Source organism: Pelodiscus sinensis, chromosome 11, assembly GCF_049634645.1.
Source record: "Pelodiscus sinensis isolate JC-2024 chromosome 11, ASM4963464v1, whole genome shotgun sequence".
Taxonomy (NCBI): Eukaryota; Metazoa; Chordata; order Testudines; family Trionychidae; genus Pelodiscus; species Pelodiscus sinensis.
This window is the reverse complement of record NC_134721.1, coordinates 17,260,465-17,277,286: the sequence shown is the minus strand read 5'-3', so window position 1 is coordinate 17,277,286 and position 16,822 is coordinate 17,260,465. Positions and strand designations below refer to the sequence as shown.

The 16,822-nt window shown below is 43.7% G+C and overlaps 1 protein-coding gene across 1 annotated transcript in view; it reads right to left on the bottom strand.

Annotated features, from left to right (window-relative positions):
* GRM7 (glutamate metabotropic receptor 7) overlaps nucleotides 1–8,054 on the bottom strand; it is a 673,160-nt gene extending 665,106 nt beyond the window's left edge. Inside the window, exon 1 of the mRNA XM_075938705.1 lies at nucleotides 7,807–8,054. The gene's annotated coding sequence lies outside the window, so the exon portion shown is untranslated. The remainder of the gene's footprint in view (nucleotides 1–7,806) is intronic.
* Nucleotides 8,055–16,822: the final 8,768 nt, after the last annotated feature.

Sequence of the window (16,822 nt, the reverse complement as noted above, 5' to 3'; positions counted from 1 at the left end):
TGGATCACGCCCCCAGCATATCCACTATATTTAATAAACTAATCACCAAGAAAATTGAGTGTTAAATGCATAATTTCTTCCTTAACATACTTAGTACCCAAATATTTAAATAGTGAATACAGCATACAAGAAGCAGTCCATCAGCTGCCAGGGATAACAGTCATTGACTTAGACAGGGCCAGAAGTCAACTCCAGGTCTGTTTTATCTCCAGTAAGCCAATAGAAGTATTTAGGCCCAGAGTGCAAGTCAGTGAAGATATTCCACTGATAGCTCCTCTGACCAGAGCAGTTCATATATTTATATGAACATTAACATCTTATATTTGATTGTCAATGCACTTTATTGTAAACATAAATTCTGGTTCAAAACTGACCGGTTTATGATCCAGAGGCATTCTGTAGCAGGCAAGATTAAAATGTGTTGAGCATTAAGGCTACGTATTTAGAAATCACAGTAAAACACAAGCAATTCTTCAGAAAACAAGAGATTACTACCTTTGCCTTATGTTACCAGAATAGAGAAAGTGCATGTTTAAAATATAAACTTATAATAATAATGCACTGTATAATCTAGGGAGACAAGCAAGTTAGGAATTCATTTTGAACACAACATACTTCAAACTTTAATGCTCACTAGATGCAGACCCTCTAGATCAAAATATTGCAGAGTTCATATCAATATTCATAAAGCTTGTGGTTTAAACATTCTGTTTTAAAGCATTCATCAGAATAATTAATGGAAGGAAAAAGATAGCCAGTAATGCAATAGATCAGACTTTGCTGGGTACAAACTTAGCACTTCCGAATATAGTTTCCTAATAAAAAGCTCATAGCGTATCAGAAATACCTCACATTTTAAGTCAAGCGCACTAGTTTACCCATTCTCTGTATTAGCAATATGTATGCCCAGGAGCCAGCAATGATTTAACCCAATGGGAGAAATTATACGTCAACCTTGTGCAACACTTAGCTGCCTTCTGATTTTGAGTTCAGTTGTGTGTAATCTACCTCATGAAAAGTCTCAACTGTTCCAGAGCCGAGAACACACCAGGTCACATGGAGTTGTCTTGAGCACATAAATCACTATTGTGCAAGAGACTGCGCACATTTTTAAACAGAAACAGCAAATACCTATGGTTGACTCGGATAGGTGTGAAGGTCAATAACGAAGGGGGAGAGTAGGAGGGGTGGAGAGGCAGAATTATTAGATGGGTAAAACATACTTCACCTAGGAACAAGGTAAAGGCCATCAATGAAAGGCAAATGCCTTTACTGGGAAGTGTAAGTGCTTCTGCTGTTATATTTATAGTTGGTGTGTTAGCAATTCTAGTCATTTGAATTTCTGAACTGGTAGAACTTCATATCAGTAGTAAAACTGTGGAACTCAAACCAAAAAAAAAAAAAAAAAGAAGGAAGAAGAATTTCTGTGGAGCTGAATACTGTACAATAGACAAACTATACATACACTTTGAAATGGAGACCTACTTTCATTGACTTAAATGAGATTAGCAAGTAAATACATGTTGCTAGCAAATTTACTTGTTTCATATCAAAGCTTTCTCTGTGTTTGTCTTAAAGCTGTGCTTGTCAAAAAAGCACCATTACTTTCTATTTGGTTTGCCCTCCATGTACTGCTTGCCTTCTATGAAATATTACTTAAATATAACTCAGGGAGGAAGGGAATTTACACTGAAAATAACCTAAAAAGATCCATTTTGAGGTGATTCCAGCAATTTGTTGGTCAAAGGTCCGGTCTGTTTGTGTGTCAAAGTGATTTGATTCTTTCATTGTTCATGAGCTTCAAGAAACCAGGAATTCAGCAGGAATTTGAATCAATCAATGAAGAGAAACCAAGATTCCCCACAATTTACCAGTATCAACGTTTTAACTGAGTTAATACAAGTCAGTCTGGACATGTACATTTCTTGTCCTACTATTACTTGGTTCTTATTAAGATCAAAAGGAAGGATAGTTTAGTGGTTAGAGTGTTTGCTTCGGCCCCCTTCAAATCTAGCTTAAATTTCTCCATCACCACCTTCCTGTGTGATCTTGGACAAATAATTTAGCTTCTGTTCTGCAGGTTTCCAACCATACAAAGAGGAAAAAAAAGCACTTCACAACTTTCCAGGGATATTTTGAGAATAGTCACATTAGAGCAGAGGTGGGCAACAAGAGAGTTAGCACCTGGTGGGCTGCCATCACTATTTACACCTGTGCATCTGCAGATCTGGGCAACAGCAGGTCCATTCCTGGCCAATGGGAGCTGCAGGAAGAAGTGTGTACCAGGGCACCACTTCCCACTGCTGTCATTGGCCTGACATGGTGATCCATGGTCAATGGGACCTCCAATCACTCATACCTGTAGAGATCATAGAATAATAGGACTGGAAGGGACCTCGAGAGGTCATCGAGTCCAGCCCCCCGCCCTCAAGGCAGGATCAAGCTCCGTCTACACTATCCCTGACAGATATCTATCCAACCTGTTCTTAAATATCTCCAGAGAGGGAGATTCCACCACCTCCCTTGGCAATTTATTCCAATATTTGACGACCCTGACAGTTAGGAATTTTTTCCTAATGTCCAATCTAAACCTCCCCTGCTGCACTTTAAGCCCATTACTCCTTGTCCTGTCCTCAGAAACCAAGAGGAACAAATTTTCTCCTTCCTCCTTGTGACACCCTTTTAGATATTTGAAAACCGCTATCATGTCCCCCCTTAATCTTCTTTTTTCCAAACTAAACAAGCCCAGTTCATGAAGCCTGGCTTCATAGGTCATGTTCTCTAGACCTTTAATCATTCTTGTCGCTCTTCTCTGCACCCTTTCCAATTTCTCCACATCTTTCTTGAAATGTGGCGCCCAGAACTGGACACAGTACTCCAGCTGAGGCCTAACTAGTGCAGAGTAGAGCGGCAGAATGACTTCACGAGTTTTGCTTACAACACACCTGTTGATACAACCTAGAATCATATTTGCTTTTTTTGCAACAGCATCACACTGTTGACTCATATTCAACTTGTGGTCCACTATGACCCCTAGATCCCTTTCCGCCATGCTCCTTCCTAGACAGTCGCTTCCCATCTTGTATGTATGGAACTGATTGTTCCTTCCTAAGTGGAGCACTTTGCATTTCTCTTTATTAAACCTCATCCTGTTTACCTCTGACCATTTCTCTAACTTGCTAAGGTCATTTTGAATTATGTCCCTATCCTCCAAAGAAGTTGCAACCCCACCCAGTTTGGTATCATCTGCAAACTTAATAAGCGTACTCTCTATCCCAATATCTACATCATTGATGAAGATATTGAACAGTATGGGTCCCAAAAGGGGCAGGTAAATAAAGTGACGGAAGCCTGCTAGGGGCAAACTGGATCCAGTCTGTGGGCTGGTGTTTGCCCACCACTGCATTAGAAACTAAGAGGTGCTCAGGTGCTACAATAATGGGGGTCTAAAAAACGAGAAGGTAAAAATGTATCAAGAACAGAAAAGCAAAGCTGGGTATTGCTTTAGAGTTTACACAATCCAAACTGTATTAAACAAGTTTCCCTTCCTATATAGTATACCATCCCAATTTATGTTGTTTTCTCTCACTCCCAAAAGCCATCCCATTAAGTTACAAATGTATAGCAGCTCTAACACAAGCGTGGTCTGAAGTTATCATTAATCTTCTGTATACAGGTTACGTACAAGATAGGGACTGTCGGTTTGTTCTTAAGTTGAATCTGTATGTAAGTCGGAACTGGCGTCCAGATTCAGCCGCTGCTGAAACTGACTGCCAGTTCTGACTTACATACAGATTCAACTTAAGAACCCCAAGCGTCCCCAAGTCAGCTGCTGCTGAAACTGATCAGCGGCTGATTCCAGGAAGCCCGGGGCAGAGCAACTCTGCCTCGGGCTTCCTGTAGTCAGCGCTGGTCAGTTTCAGCAGCGGATGACTTGGGGACGCCTGGGGCAGAGCAGCTGGGGTGCTGCTGGGTTGCTCTAGTAGCACCACTCTTCGGCGCTACTGGACCAACCCAGCAGCACCCCAGCTGCTCTGCCCCAGGCGTCCTGATTCAGCCGCTGCTGAAACTGACCAGCGCTGACTACAGGAAGCCCGAGGCAGAGTTGCCCCAGGGTCCACAACAAAAGCCTGGTCTGCTGGGGGGGGGGCACACTAGCTGCGCCCCCCCCCCCCCAGCAGACCAGGGACACGGGGAGCAAAGCCACAGCAGCAGCAGCGGGTTCCCGCGCCTTTGAGGCTTTGCTAGAACAAAGCCTCAGAAGCGCGGGAACCCGCCACGGCTGCGGCTTCGCTCCCGGTGCCCCATGTCTGCTGGAGACGGTCCCCAGCAGACCAGGGGCACCGGGAGCACCTTTTCTTGCCCCGGAGGTCGAGGTGGCAGGACCGCTGCCTGCGAGCTCCGGGGCGAGAAAGCCCCGTTCGTAAGTGCGGATCCGACATAAGTCGGATCCGCGTAAGTCGGGGACTGCCTGTAACAATAGCAAGCTGCTTACTTGACTAGCGGATCTTACAATTGCAAACACCACCAATCTACCAGACAGCGATTCATTGTTAAAAGCAGATTGCCCCATGCTTCGCAAAGTGCATTTGATGCCCACCAGTGCTTGAGAGATACTCTTACACCTTTAAGATGTGAACAGTGCTACTGTTTTCCAGAAGCAGCCTCTTGTGGTGCATGCCATTTCAAGGATACAAACCACATCATTTCTTAACAGCATCAATTGTGTCAACATAATTTAGCTCAATATCTATTTGTAGTGCAAATTATCAGATACAAAATGGAAGGTTGTGTGGCATCCATTTTCAAAAACTGGCTGCATACACATAAATATGCCATCTGTTTGCTAGCAACTTTGCTATCTAGCTCTTGACACTGAACAAGGGTCTTGGAGATAAGCTTATTCTTCCAAGGTGTACCCAATTCTAGAACTTTCAGATATGCAACTGCACAAATTGCTTTCCTCTCCTTTGCCCCCAGGTATTTCTGGATTCCTTTCCAAGGGATAGAGACTTGAGAGACAATTCACTAACCTGTAGTGAAAGAGAATTACCCCACTAGGTCAATCTCAGTAATAATTCATGACATTTGAATTATATTTCCAAGGGGGTGTTTTCTATCAGCTTTATTTCTTCTGGTAAATAACACTTCACTTAATTACAAGAATAAATCTGGTGTGGCATGGATGTGCCATTGAAAATGATGAAAACATTTAATAAAATATGTCCTAGCAATAGAACACACAATTACATGCAATATTTCGGCCATAACAGTTTTATCTTTTATTTGCTGATAGGGTGTCCCGAATTACCCTACAGGATGACAAGAAGATTGTATACAATCACCATTACAGCAGTAACAATAGGCACATGTTTCTGGCCCCCATTCAATGCTTATTATTGGGCTTCCTCTACCATCAATGCTATCACTTGCATTCTTTGGGGGCTATAAAATTCCTAATGGCTTGTAGAACAGGTCACTAAGGGTACGTCTAGACTACATGCCTCTGTCACCAGAGGCATGTAGATTAGGCTACCAGACATAGTAAAATGAAGCGGCGATTTAAATAATCGCCGCTTCATTTAAATTTACATGGCTGCTGCGCTGAGCCGACAAACAGCTGATTAGCTGTTTGTCGGCTCAGCGCGATAGTCTGGATGCGCAGGTGTCGACATCAAAGGTATTTGTTGACCACCCAGGTATGCCTCCTGGGATGAGGTTTACCTGGGTGGTCGACAAATGCCTTTCATGTCGACACCCGTGCATCCAGACTATCGCGCTGAGCCGACAAACAGCTGATCAGCTGTTTGTCAGCTCAGCGCGGCAGCCATGTAAATTTAAATGAAGCGGCGATTATTTAAATCGCCGCTTCATTTTCCTATGTCTGGTAGCCTAATCTACATGCCTCTGGCGACAGAGGCATGTAGTCTAGACGTACCCAAATTGTTTACACCACCGTCATTTTCATGGCAGGCATTTGTCGTTATTTTTATCAGAAGCTTGAGAGACATGGTTTCCTTTTGTTCCACTTAGTTTGACACACCTTTGATAAAATTATATAATTTTAAAATGAAAATAGCTCAAAACTACACTTGAAAACAGGATTCAGCAACCTTTCAGAAGTGGCATGCCAAGATTTAACTCATTCACTTCTATTTATGGGTGTATGTGCCGTCGATACTTTTTAAAGTCAATAGCAGTCCTACTTACAGCAGCTTCATTAATAAATAAAGATGCAGATCTTACCATTTTAGTAACACAGGATTTTAAAAAAACATCATTAAGATCAGAGTTTTAGATATCTGCAACACTCCAGAAAAATTAATTTAACTTTTTTTTTTTAACTTCTGGATACACAGTCTTAATTCTTGGCTCCATCACAGACTTCTTGAGTGAGCTCAAGTAAGCCCCTAAGGTATATCTATACTACAGCTGGAGGTGTAAGTTACAGCTCAAGGAGAAATATACACATTACCTGTAGCTGAGTTAGTGTGCTCAAAGTAGGCCTGTACTGCCATTAAAAACTCACAGTAGTAAGGTGTGGAGCACACACACACCTCCTGGTAGCACTAAGGGGAGCTGAAGATGCACCTGAGTGTCTGAGTGAAACACTGAGCAGGTTGCAGTTTAAATTTTTTTTTTCATTTAGGGAGCTGGAAAGGACTCTTTTCTAAAGCAAAACTACCACATCCCAAACAGCTGACATTGTCAAAATGGTTCCTCTTGTGTAAAAAAATTTTATTTTATAACTAATCAGTGCCAATTTTTGGAGGTACTTTTTGAAAGGAAAAAATTTTCTAACTTCTTTGTGATATGAGGGGAAGTGGAAAAGACTTAGGACATTTTGAAAAAGAAGAAAAATAAAACATGGGTCCATTTGGCACACTTTGAAATGAAAATGAATTCTTATGTTAATACTTATTTTTTCCCCCTCTGAAAATAAGTAATCATATTTCAGCCAGTTCTGATAATACAGGGAAAAATCATGAGTTATGCTTTTGTTGACAATTCCCATCAGAGCCTTTAGCTTTGTTTTTTAGATCTAAACCTAGATATACAGAGGTATTTGGGTGCCTAAAGTTTCAGATAGATGCCTAACCTGCTTTGCACTCCAGAAAACCCTCGATGTATAACTCCCATTAAAATTCAAAATGAAAATAAATGCAATGCTCATTAAGCTCCTATCTGTCTCTTTAGGGCTTTGTAAATCTAAGCCATTAATACCTCCTTATCTTGCTGCTCCTTTCAAAAGTGGAGCAGCTCCGTTTAGCAGTTGCTTGACAATGCCCAGCCCCTGCCCTGCCAATCAGCTGAACACTCTGCCTCCCTGCTGTTGGCTCCGTGGGGCAGCAGGGAGAGGCAGGACTGTGCCAATGAAAATCAGCTCGCGTGCCACTGATGGCATGCGTGCGGCTGGTTGCTGACCCCTGCTTTAGAAGATACCTAATGAACTAGATTATTTTTCACTCTTGATTCCAGCTATATTTTCCCCCTAGAAGCTGTGATCCTTCATCTCCAGCTCAAAAGGGATCTCTTTGCAATTTGGTTTGAAAGACTGTTGCCATCCATGATTCACCACCATGTTGCTGCCTGCTGGTCATTCAGGGAATTAGCTCAGTCCACCATGGAGTGCCCTCTCCTGGTGGTGTCTCACCTGCAGCCACCTTTATGTCCAATCTCCACCACTTGTCCAAACCCATGTCCTTTCCAGACCACGGCACCCTTCCCTGAGGGTACGCTCCGCAGCAGTGCCCCTCACCCTTTGGAGTCTTCCCCTTCCACAGATCCCAAATCTCTTCTACTTACGTTGCATCAGTGTCCCAATGCCAGTCATCATCTAGCTCCTGACTCAGGAAAAAACTGCAGTCTGAAATGGCCACTCATCAACAAGGGGTGGCAGAGAAGGGGTGTATCTGCTGCCTTCTCATTCCCTGGCTGCTCCTCTGCAGCTCTTGTACCTCCCTGGACCCCTATTACTGGGCCTCAACCCGTGGTTTATTCAGGACAGAGATACCCTGCCTTCCACAATACTACGCTGTCCAAGGTCGCCTACTAGCAAGCAGATAGGTTTCTCTCCCTCCAGGGAAAAAGACTGTGCTCTTCCTGGCCAGCCATCTTCTTATACAGCCCTACTTGGCTCTGATTGGTTGCTACAAGCATTCTTCTAGCCACAGCCCTCCCCCAGGACTATTTTAACCATTTACACTCCAGTGTTGGGCGAATATCCTTTCACCAAGACCATAGTTTGTTTACCACAGCATTTTAGTCCCATTTGTTGCTAGGACTAAGGGGGAGGGATAGCTCAGTGGTTTGAGCATTGGCCTGGTAAACCCAGGGTTATGAGTTCAATCCTTGCAGAGGCCATTTGGGACAAAAATTTGTCAGGGATGGTACTTGGTCCTGCTGTGAAGACAGGGGACTAAACTCCATGACCTTTCAAGGTCCCTTCCAGTCCTCTAGGAGGTAAGCAATCTCCATTAATTTATTTATTCTTAATTTGACTCCAGGTTCAGCTTCAGCAAAAATCATTAACACAACTGGTTACTAATTTGCACCTTTACTGAGCATTTTTAGAACCAAAAATCAAGGGATAAACTTCTATAGGCATCATATCCAGCCTTATGCAGAGAATACTGACTGGATGCATTTTGACTGGATGCACTTATTTAATATTCAGATGAGGGTGAGTCACCTCCAAAGTCCACTGAGGCTCAGCAGCATCTGCCTAGGTTTATATCCAATATGTTAATTGGAAAATAATATAATTTCAGTCATACCAGCCTTACCTTCCCACTTTTGGATGTCTCTGGACTCTGTTAGGGCATGTTGTTAAAAACATCATGGTGGGGTAAGCACAAGAACTGGGCAGACTTCATGGTTATTGTTTACCACTGAAAAGATAATTTTGCGTTTCTTGTTGCGATCCTGGTGTTGAACGGTGTTTAGTGTCATAGAAATAGGTGAGAAAATTTGATTTTGCAGGCCCGCAGCCTTCATGAGCTTTAAATTCACTTAAAACAGCAGCATAATGTTGAGATTATAATGGCTACCTGCAATGATTTCCATGTCAAGTGATTGTGGTCCCCTGGCTGTACCCACTACAGCTGCCAGGAACAAGTGCTTCTCACGTCACCCCAAACTGCTGCAGTGATAGAAGGCTGGGGTTGTCCTCTCTCCCTGGGACAGCCTGAATACTGAAATCCACCCCAGAACAATGATTTAAAGAAGAAAAAATAATTTTAGTTAAGGACCTGAATAGTGTCAGATAAATCCTCTAGTACTGAATAAAAAGACAGGAGCCAATGTAACCCAACTACATCATAGTCAAGAAATATGACTGATCTCCACACTTTAGCCTGAAAAGAGGACTTACAGTGCTACCAAGAAATTGTCAAGACATTATGAAAGTTCAATAGCACACCTGAGGTGAAATACTAGAGGTGGACATGTAATTAGTAATAGCTTCTTATTACCCAAAAGGCCACTACTTAGGAGGAGGACTATGAACATCTTCTAAACAGTTGTAGCTTCCTTTCTTGTAAAATAATTTGTACTGGATGGAACTTAGAAGAGAGCAGTGGAGAGTCATTCATCTTAAGGCAGTGCAGGCAGAAGAGGAGACTTTACCCATGAATTCAAGAAAAAAAAATCCTTCAGGACTCTGTGGTTAGCCAGATAGTCTTGGATTTGCTATTGAGCTTTATTTTTTTTAAAGGGAATCCAAATCAATAGTGCAAAACAATTCTCATTTAAGTCTAGGCGATTCTTAAAATACAAGTTTGAGGCCTATATAAAAAGGAGCAGAGAGAATGATTTTTAAATGGATACATGGTACAGCACACTAGATTTATTTTATTACCATCAAGTCACTCCTGGTGAGTACAGAAATTCGACTCCCTGTAAAAGATCTCTAAATTGCCTCCCATAAGGAAATTAAAGTTATCCTAGTTTTAAGATCAGCCTGCATTGAGTTATGTAGTCTTGAATACTAAAAGATATTTCCTGTAAGCAGAAGAATCTGTTGCACTATATAGCAAACCAGAACAGTACCAACTTCTCCTCTGTGACCTTTACTAAATCAGACAAGAAGGAGTTGGATTAGAAAGCTAGCTGGTAAAACCACCCAAGTGCAGACATTGCAATTTAAAACCTCCTAGGCTGTGTCTACACTGCACCCCTTTTCCGGAAAAGGGATGCAGATTAGACACTTTGGAATAGCAAAATCCCCGTGGTATTTGCATTAACATGGCTGCCGCTTTTTTCCAGCTTGAGGATAAGCTGGAGAAAAGCGGCAGTCTAGACGTGATTCTCCAGAAAATAAACCCTTTTCCAGAGGATCTTTCAAGTAGGACTAAAAGATCCTCCGGAAAAGGGTTTATTTTCCGGAGAATCACGTCTAGACTGCCGCTTTTCTCCGGCTTATCCCCAAGCCGGAAAAAAGCGGCAGCCATGTTAATGCAAATACCGCGGGGGATATTTAAATCCCCCACGGATTTTGCTATTCCAAAGTGTCTTATCTGCATCCCTTTTCTGGAAAAGGGGTGCAGTGTAGACACAGCCCTAGTGTTTTGGGATCAGACCCCAACACACACAAAAATAAAAATTCTCATGCCAAACCTAGGGCTCTTCATATATTAAATATGCTCAAACTAGAAGGAGGCCAAGCTTTCTGCATTGGTTTTATCATGTTACTAATGTTTTTTTCCATAGCAGAAGAGTCACTCAAACGGTATTGGACTTAGAATCCAAATTATACAGCTTCTTCCAGCCCCATTTTTTTTTTGAGTTAGGAGTTGTGATTAGAGGAATTTTACAACATTTTTTTCATCATCATAGCCACAGTGTGTCCCCCCCCCAAAAAAAAATTGCAACAAAATATCTGTGGGGGTCTGACATTCTCTCCCCACCCACTCCAGTGAAATGAGTTTCTTAGAAAATACCAGTGAGATTGATTTTTCTGAAACCTACACTTTCTAGGAGGAGTTTCTGGGGAAGCCACAGTTGTGAGAGATGTTTTTTGGCAAGCTCATATTTGACTGATGTGGATGCTGGGGAGAGACTCACTGTTTCTGGGCGCATGTCTGAATGTGTATATTGTTTGGATTTTGTTGAATTGCAAATGACACAGTAAACATTTGAGTAAGAAACAGATTTTTCTTGGGGACCTGGGTACAGAAATGGTGAGACTATTCAGAGGAGGGGAACATTGCAGTCTTGTCTATAAGGCAGTAGCATCCAGTGTGCTGGGTATTGATCCAGAGCGATCTTAAGAAATGGAGAAGATGTCACATCTCTTCCCATGTCACCTATTTGCTCCATTTGTTCATAATAAGCAACCATTTACTTCCGCTTTACCATTTTGGGGGTTTAGATTGTGATTCTTGCCAGTTAAATTTCCAATAACTGCATGGTATTTACCTTCTTTTAAATAAGTGTTTTATCTGAGTATCAATTAGACTCTAATACAAATACTGTGTCATGTGCTTCTAAATCTAGGAAAGTTTCAACTTCATTATTTTTAGTTCATTGGTTACAATACAAGTCTCAAAGGGGTAGTCATGTTAGTCTGTAACTTTAAAAGCAATGAGTAGTACTGTGACACTTTAGAGACTAAGAAATTATATATAGTATCATGAACTTTTGTGTGCAAAATCCGCACGCAAGCTGATCTGAAGAAGTGGGTTTTGCCTACAAAAGTTCATTATATTATATATTTACTAGACTCTAAGGGCATGTCTACACTAGGAAAATTATTTCAAAATAATTAAATTTGAAATAAGCTTCTCCTGAGGAAAGCAAGAGTACAGATTTTGAAATAGCCAAACTGTTATTTCGAAATAATGGGCTTGGTAGTGTGGATGCGCCACTTGTTATTTCAAAATAAGGGTATGTCTACACTACAAAGTTAGTTCGAACTAATGGATGTTAGTTCGAACTAACTTTCATAGGCGCTACACTAGTGCTCCGTTAGTTCGAATTTAATTCGAACTAACGGAGCGCTTAGTTCGAACTAGGTAAACCTCATTCCACGAGGATTAAGCCTAGTTTGAACTTACTAGTTTGAATTAAGGGGTGTGTAGCCCCTTAATTCGAACTAGTGGGAGGCTAGCCCTCCCCAGCTTTCCCTGGTGGCCACTCTGGCCAACACCAGGGAAACTCTACTGCCCCCCTCCCGGCCCCGGAGCCCTTAAAGGGGCACGGGCTGGCTACGGGGTTTGTGCCAGTTGCAAGGCTGCCAGCACCCATGCCAGCACACCCAGCAGCTGACACCCCATGAGCCAGCCACCCGATGCCCCCCACCCCTCCCCCTCTTCCCGTGACCAGCCTGGTGGCTCCCAGGACCCTGCCTGGGGCCACAAGAGGCGGGCGCCCACATGGTCTAGTGCGGAGATCGTGGACCTCATCGAGGTTTGGGGGGAAGCCTCCAATGTCCACGATCTCCACACTAGCCACAGGAACGCGGCAGTGTACAGCCGCATGGCTGCCAGCCTGGCCGCCAGGGGCCACCAGCGCAGCCGGGAGCAGGTGTGCTGTAAAATGTGTCATCCGAGTCCGGGGAGGCGTCCACATGTGAGTATCATCATGCTCCCCTTATGTGTATGGGGGGCTGGGGCGAGAGGGAACCCAGGGACCATGCGCCTGGGTCTTGCCCACCATGGAGCAGCAGCTGGGGATCCTGCAGGGGCCCTGGCCTTGCAGAGGGGGGCTGGGTTTCACACACCTGGGCCCCTGGGATAATTGACCGCTGTTCTTGTTTCACCACAGCTGCAGCACCTGGGCCTGCAGGGCGCACCACCCCACCTGCAGCAGCTGCCCACGCCCGGGCCAGCAGGAGAGCCAGGAACCAGGAGGAGTACCAGCGGCGGCACCTCCAGTTCCTGGAGCACCAGCTCCACATCCAGGACCACTGGGTCCAGGAGGACCTGAGGCTGTGCCGGAGGAGCTTCGAGGCACTGGAGGAGCAGGGCCATGCCCTGCGAGGCCACCTCCAGAGCCTGCTCAACCGCTTCCCAATTCCTTCTGCTCCGGCTCCGGCTCCTGCTCCTGCTCCCCCTGCTCCTGCTCCTCCTGCTCCCGCTCCTGTTCCTCTTGCTCCTGCTCCTGCTTCCTCCACACCCCCCCATCCCTCCTGCCCCACCCTCCACAACCATTCCCCACCGACACCCCCGGACCCTCAGTGTTGCGAGACGGGAGAGGCAGCCGGACCCCCACCCCTGAGCTTTCCATTCCCTTCCTCTCTTCCCTCCCCTTCCAGCTCCCTCGTTCCAGGTTTCCTCCTCCCCTCTCCCACCCTCATTCCTCCCTCCCCCATCCCAGTTATGTTAAATAAAAAGACATTTTTGTTTGAAAAACAGGTGTCTTTATTTGACAGTAGGTAGGGAGGGGAAATGGGAAGGGGGGTAGGGTGGAAGAAGGCCCCAGTGGGGCATGCAAGGGAGAGGTCAGTCCTCCTCCTCCACCAGGAAGCTCTCCTGCAGGGCTTCCCGGATCCGGACGGCCCCCCCCTGGGCTTCCCGGATGGCGGCGGTGCGGGGCTGACCGTAGTGGCCAGCCATGCGGTCAGCCTCAGCCATCCAGGCTGGCAGGAAAGCCTCCCCCTTTCTCTCACATAAATTGTGGAGCACACAACATGCTGCCACCACGGGAGGGATGTTGTGCTCGGCCAGGTCCAGACAGATGAGGAGGCATCGAAAGCGGGCTTTCAGTCGCCCGAAGGCCCCCTCCACCATGATGCGGGCCCTGGTGAGCCTGGCATTGAAGGCCTGGAGGGAGGGATTGAGGTGCCCCGTGTAGGGCTTCATCAGCCACAGCTGCAGTGGGTAGGCGGCATCCCCCACCAGGCACACGGGCATGTCCACGTCCCCAACCCTGATGTGGCGGTTGGGGAAGAAGGTCCCGTCCTGCAGCCGCTGGCACACGGAGGAGTTGCGGTACACCCTGGCATCATGTGCCTTGCCGGACCAGCCCACATTAATGTCCGTGAACTGTCCCCGGTGGTCACACATGGCCTGCAGGAGGACGGAGAAATACCCCTTGCGGTTCACGTAACGGGACGCCTGGTGTTCCGGGTCACGGATGGGGATGTGCGTCCCGTTGATGGCCCCCCCGCAGTTGGAGTGGGTACCTATGAAGATTAATCCAATAATGTGCTTTTATGAGGAAATTTGTGAGAAAACAGCACACAGGCTGGAGAATCCTGAGCTCGGTGGCAATCTTGAAATAATAAACTAATGTAATTCAGTTCTTATTGGTTGCCTAGAAACTAATTTGGGGGGAAAATAAAAGCACAGCTATAATAGGTCCAGAGGATTTAATAAGGGAATTATTGATGCCACCAAACTATTAGGCTACCTGAAGCATTTCTTATGAAATTACCTCAGAAGGCTTCGTTGACATCAAGAAGAACAAGATTCTCAGCCAAGCAAGGTGAAATGTTACATAATGCTAGCCTTTAACACTAGCAGAGAAGCTTTTGACATTCAGATATTATCCATCAGTGCTACACTAGATCATCTAAATTTACTTGTCAAGTGGTGTCTTTAGGTAAAGCTTTGGCATCAGGATACAGTTGTAGCTATAGCTATTGCAAAAAAATCAATCCATTTCATTGTAGCCACTAACGGCAGTTAGACATGTTGCAGGCTAGGTGAATCCTGCAAACAGTTCTAAAAGGGTGTGCATTAGGCAAGTGGAACAGGATGCAAAACCAGAAGTGCAGAGCTTTAAGAAGCTTCTGATCGATTAAGATTCAATGTATATAGAATGTACTATGGACTATGATACACAAGGCCACAGCTCTAAGGCGGACTCTGGTTGAAGGACATTTTAGGATGAGATTTTTCTGCAAGCGGCAGTCTACTAAGTGGTTATGAGAAATCATTTGTGTTAGGAAAAAAACAACACACCGAAAGGTCTGAGCCTGCAAAAATTTCATCATGTGTATACATTTCAGCTCCACTGTGCTGGGTCCAAAGCACATTGAAGCCAATGTAAAGAAATTGGCAGCAGTGACTACAATGAGCATTCGATTGGACCTATTGTGCCTACAATTATCAGTGGGTCTAAATCTGAAGACTTTTATTACTAAAATGCAGAATTGGGGAATCTGCTACCAATCTAATACCTATTCCAAAATGAGTCACATCTTGTACTTGGTTAACCACCTATTACATATTTTAGAGAACTTGTTTAACTGCTTGTGTGTTTGATTAAGAACTCCCGAATAGTAAGACCTTCGTATATAGCTTCCTCGTATCATGACTTGAAGCAAGGTAAGGGTGCCACGAAAAGGGAAAGACTCTGATTGGGATTGCTTCTTACAAAACAAAACTGAAATGGGACGGAATCACCAAAGCAAGTGTAGTCCTCCAAATTGACATCACTGAGCAAAAGTTCGTCTATAACAGGAAAAGCTTAAAACAACAAATAGTCTCGTAGCACCTTAAAGACTAACAAAACACGTAGATGGCATCATGATCTTTCGTGGGCACAACCCACTTCTTCAGATGACAGGAATGTTAGAAGTCCAGATCCAAGAATAAATAAGGGAAGGGGGTGTGGGGAGGAGGAAGAGAAGGAAAAAAAAAAAGGATTTAAAAAGTGAGACAGTGAGCAGATAATCTTCAGAGGGATAGCTGAGTTAGTCTGTAACAGGAAAAACTTAAAAAACAAAAAATAGTCTAGTAGCACCTTAAAGATTAAATAGTTACAAGAGGCTGATAAGAACCATCATTAGGTTAATGATGTAACCAACCAAACAATGAAGGTGCTAATGGTTCGTTACATCATTAAGATATGGAAGAAAGAATTGGCCTTCCCCCAAGGCCTCTGAGAGTGAGGGGTCATTTTCCAGGATAGGTTGTAGATTGTTGATAATTCATTGGCAGGGTTTAAGTTGTGGACGGTAGATGACAAGTGGAATTCCGTTGTTTTCTCTTTTGGGCCTATCTTGAAGGAGTTCATGTCTGGGTACTTTTTTTTGGCTCTGTCGATCTGTTTTTTACTTCTCCTGGTGGGTATTTCAGTTTTAAGAATGCTCTATATACATCCTGTAGGTGTTCATCTCTGTCTGTGGGATTGGAGCAAATCCATTTGTATCTTAGGGCTTGGCTGTATACAATAGATTGAGAAATGTGTCTGGGATCGAAACTAGAGGCATGAAGGTAAGTGTAGTGGTTGGTAGGTTTCCGGTATAGGGTGGTGGAAATTTGTCCATCATTTAATTGTACTGTTGAAATGGACAGAACCAAGATGAGCCAGAAAAATGGGATGAACCTGGAATGGAATTGCTTCTCAATAAACCTTAGAGAAGAGAGATAAAATGAAGAAATTTGGAGTAGAGCCCTGCTTTGGCACAGCTAAATCAATGCTTAAGGTTTGAAAATTAGAAGAACATGTTATTGGAAATCAAATTGACTACAGTCCTTTTGCATTAAAATACAGCGAATGATAAATGTTAATAGGGATGAAGAAAAAATGCACTTGGACTTTCCAGTTTTAAAAAACTACTTAAATTAAATGGAAAAAAATTAACAATCCCTTTTAATAAATCTAAAATAAAAATTAACTTCATGTAAATAACACTGTACTTTTGAAAAATACAATCATTTAAATAAAACATGAAGATTTTCATTAAAAATGTAATTAAGTTAAGGACCCGAGTAACACCGGGTAAATCTGCTAGTATAATATATAGCTCTCAAACATAAAATAATTAGATCACAGATTATACTGTGCCCAGTTTTATAGCTTTAAAGAGATGCTCAGGGAGTACTTTTTAAAAATCCTAATTGTTTTGACAGGAATTAGATCACTTTAATTA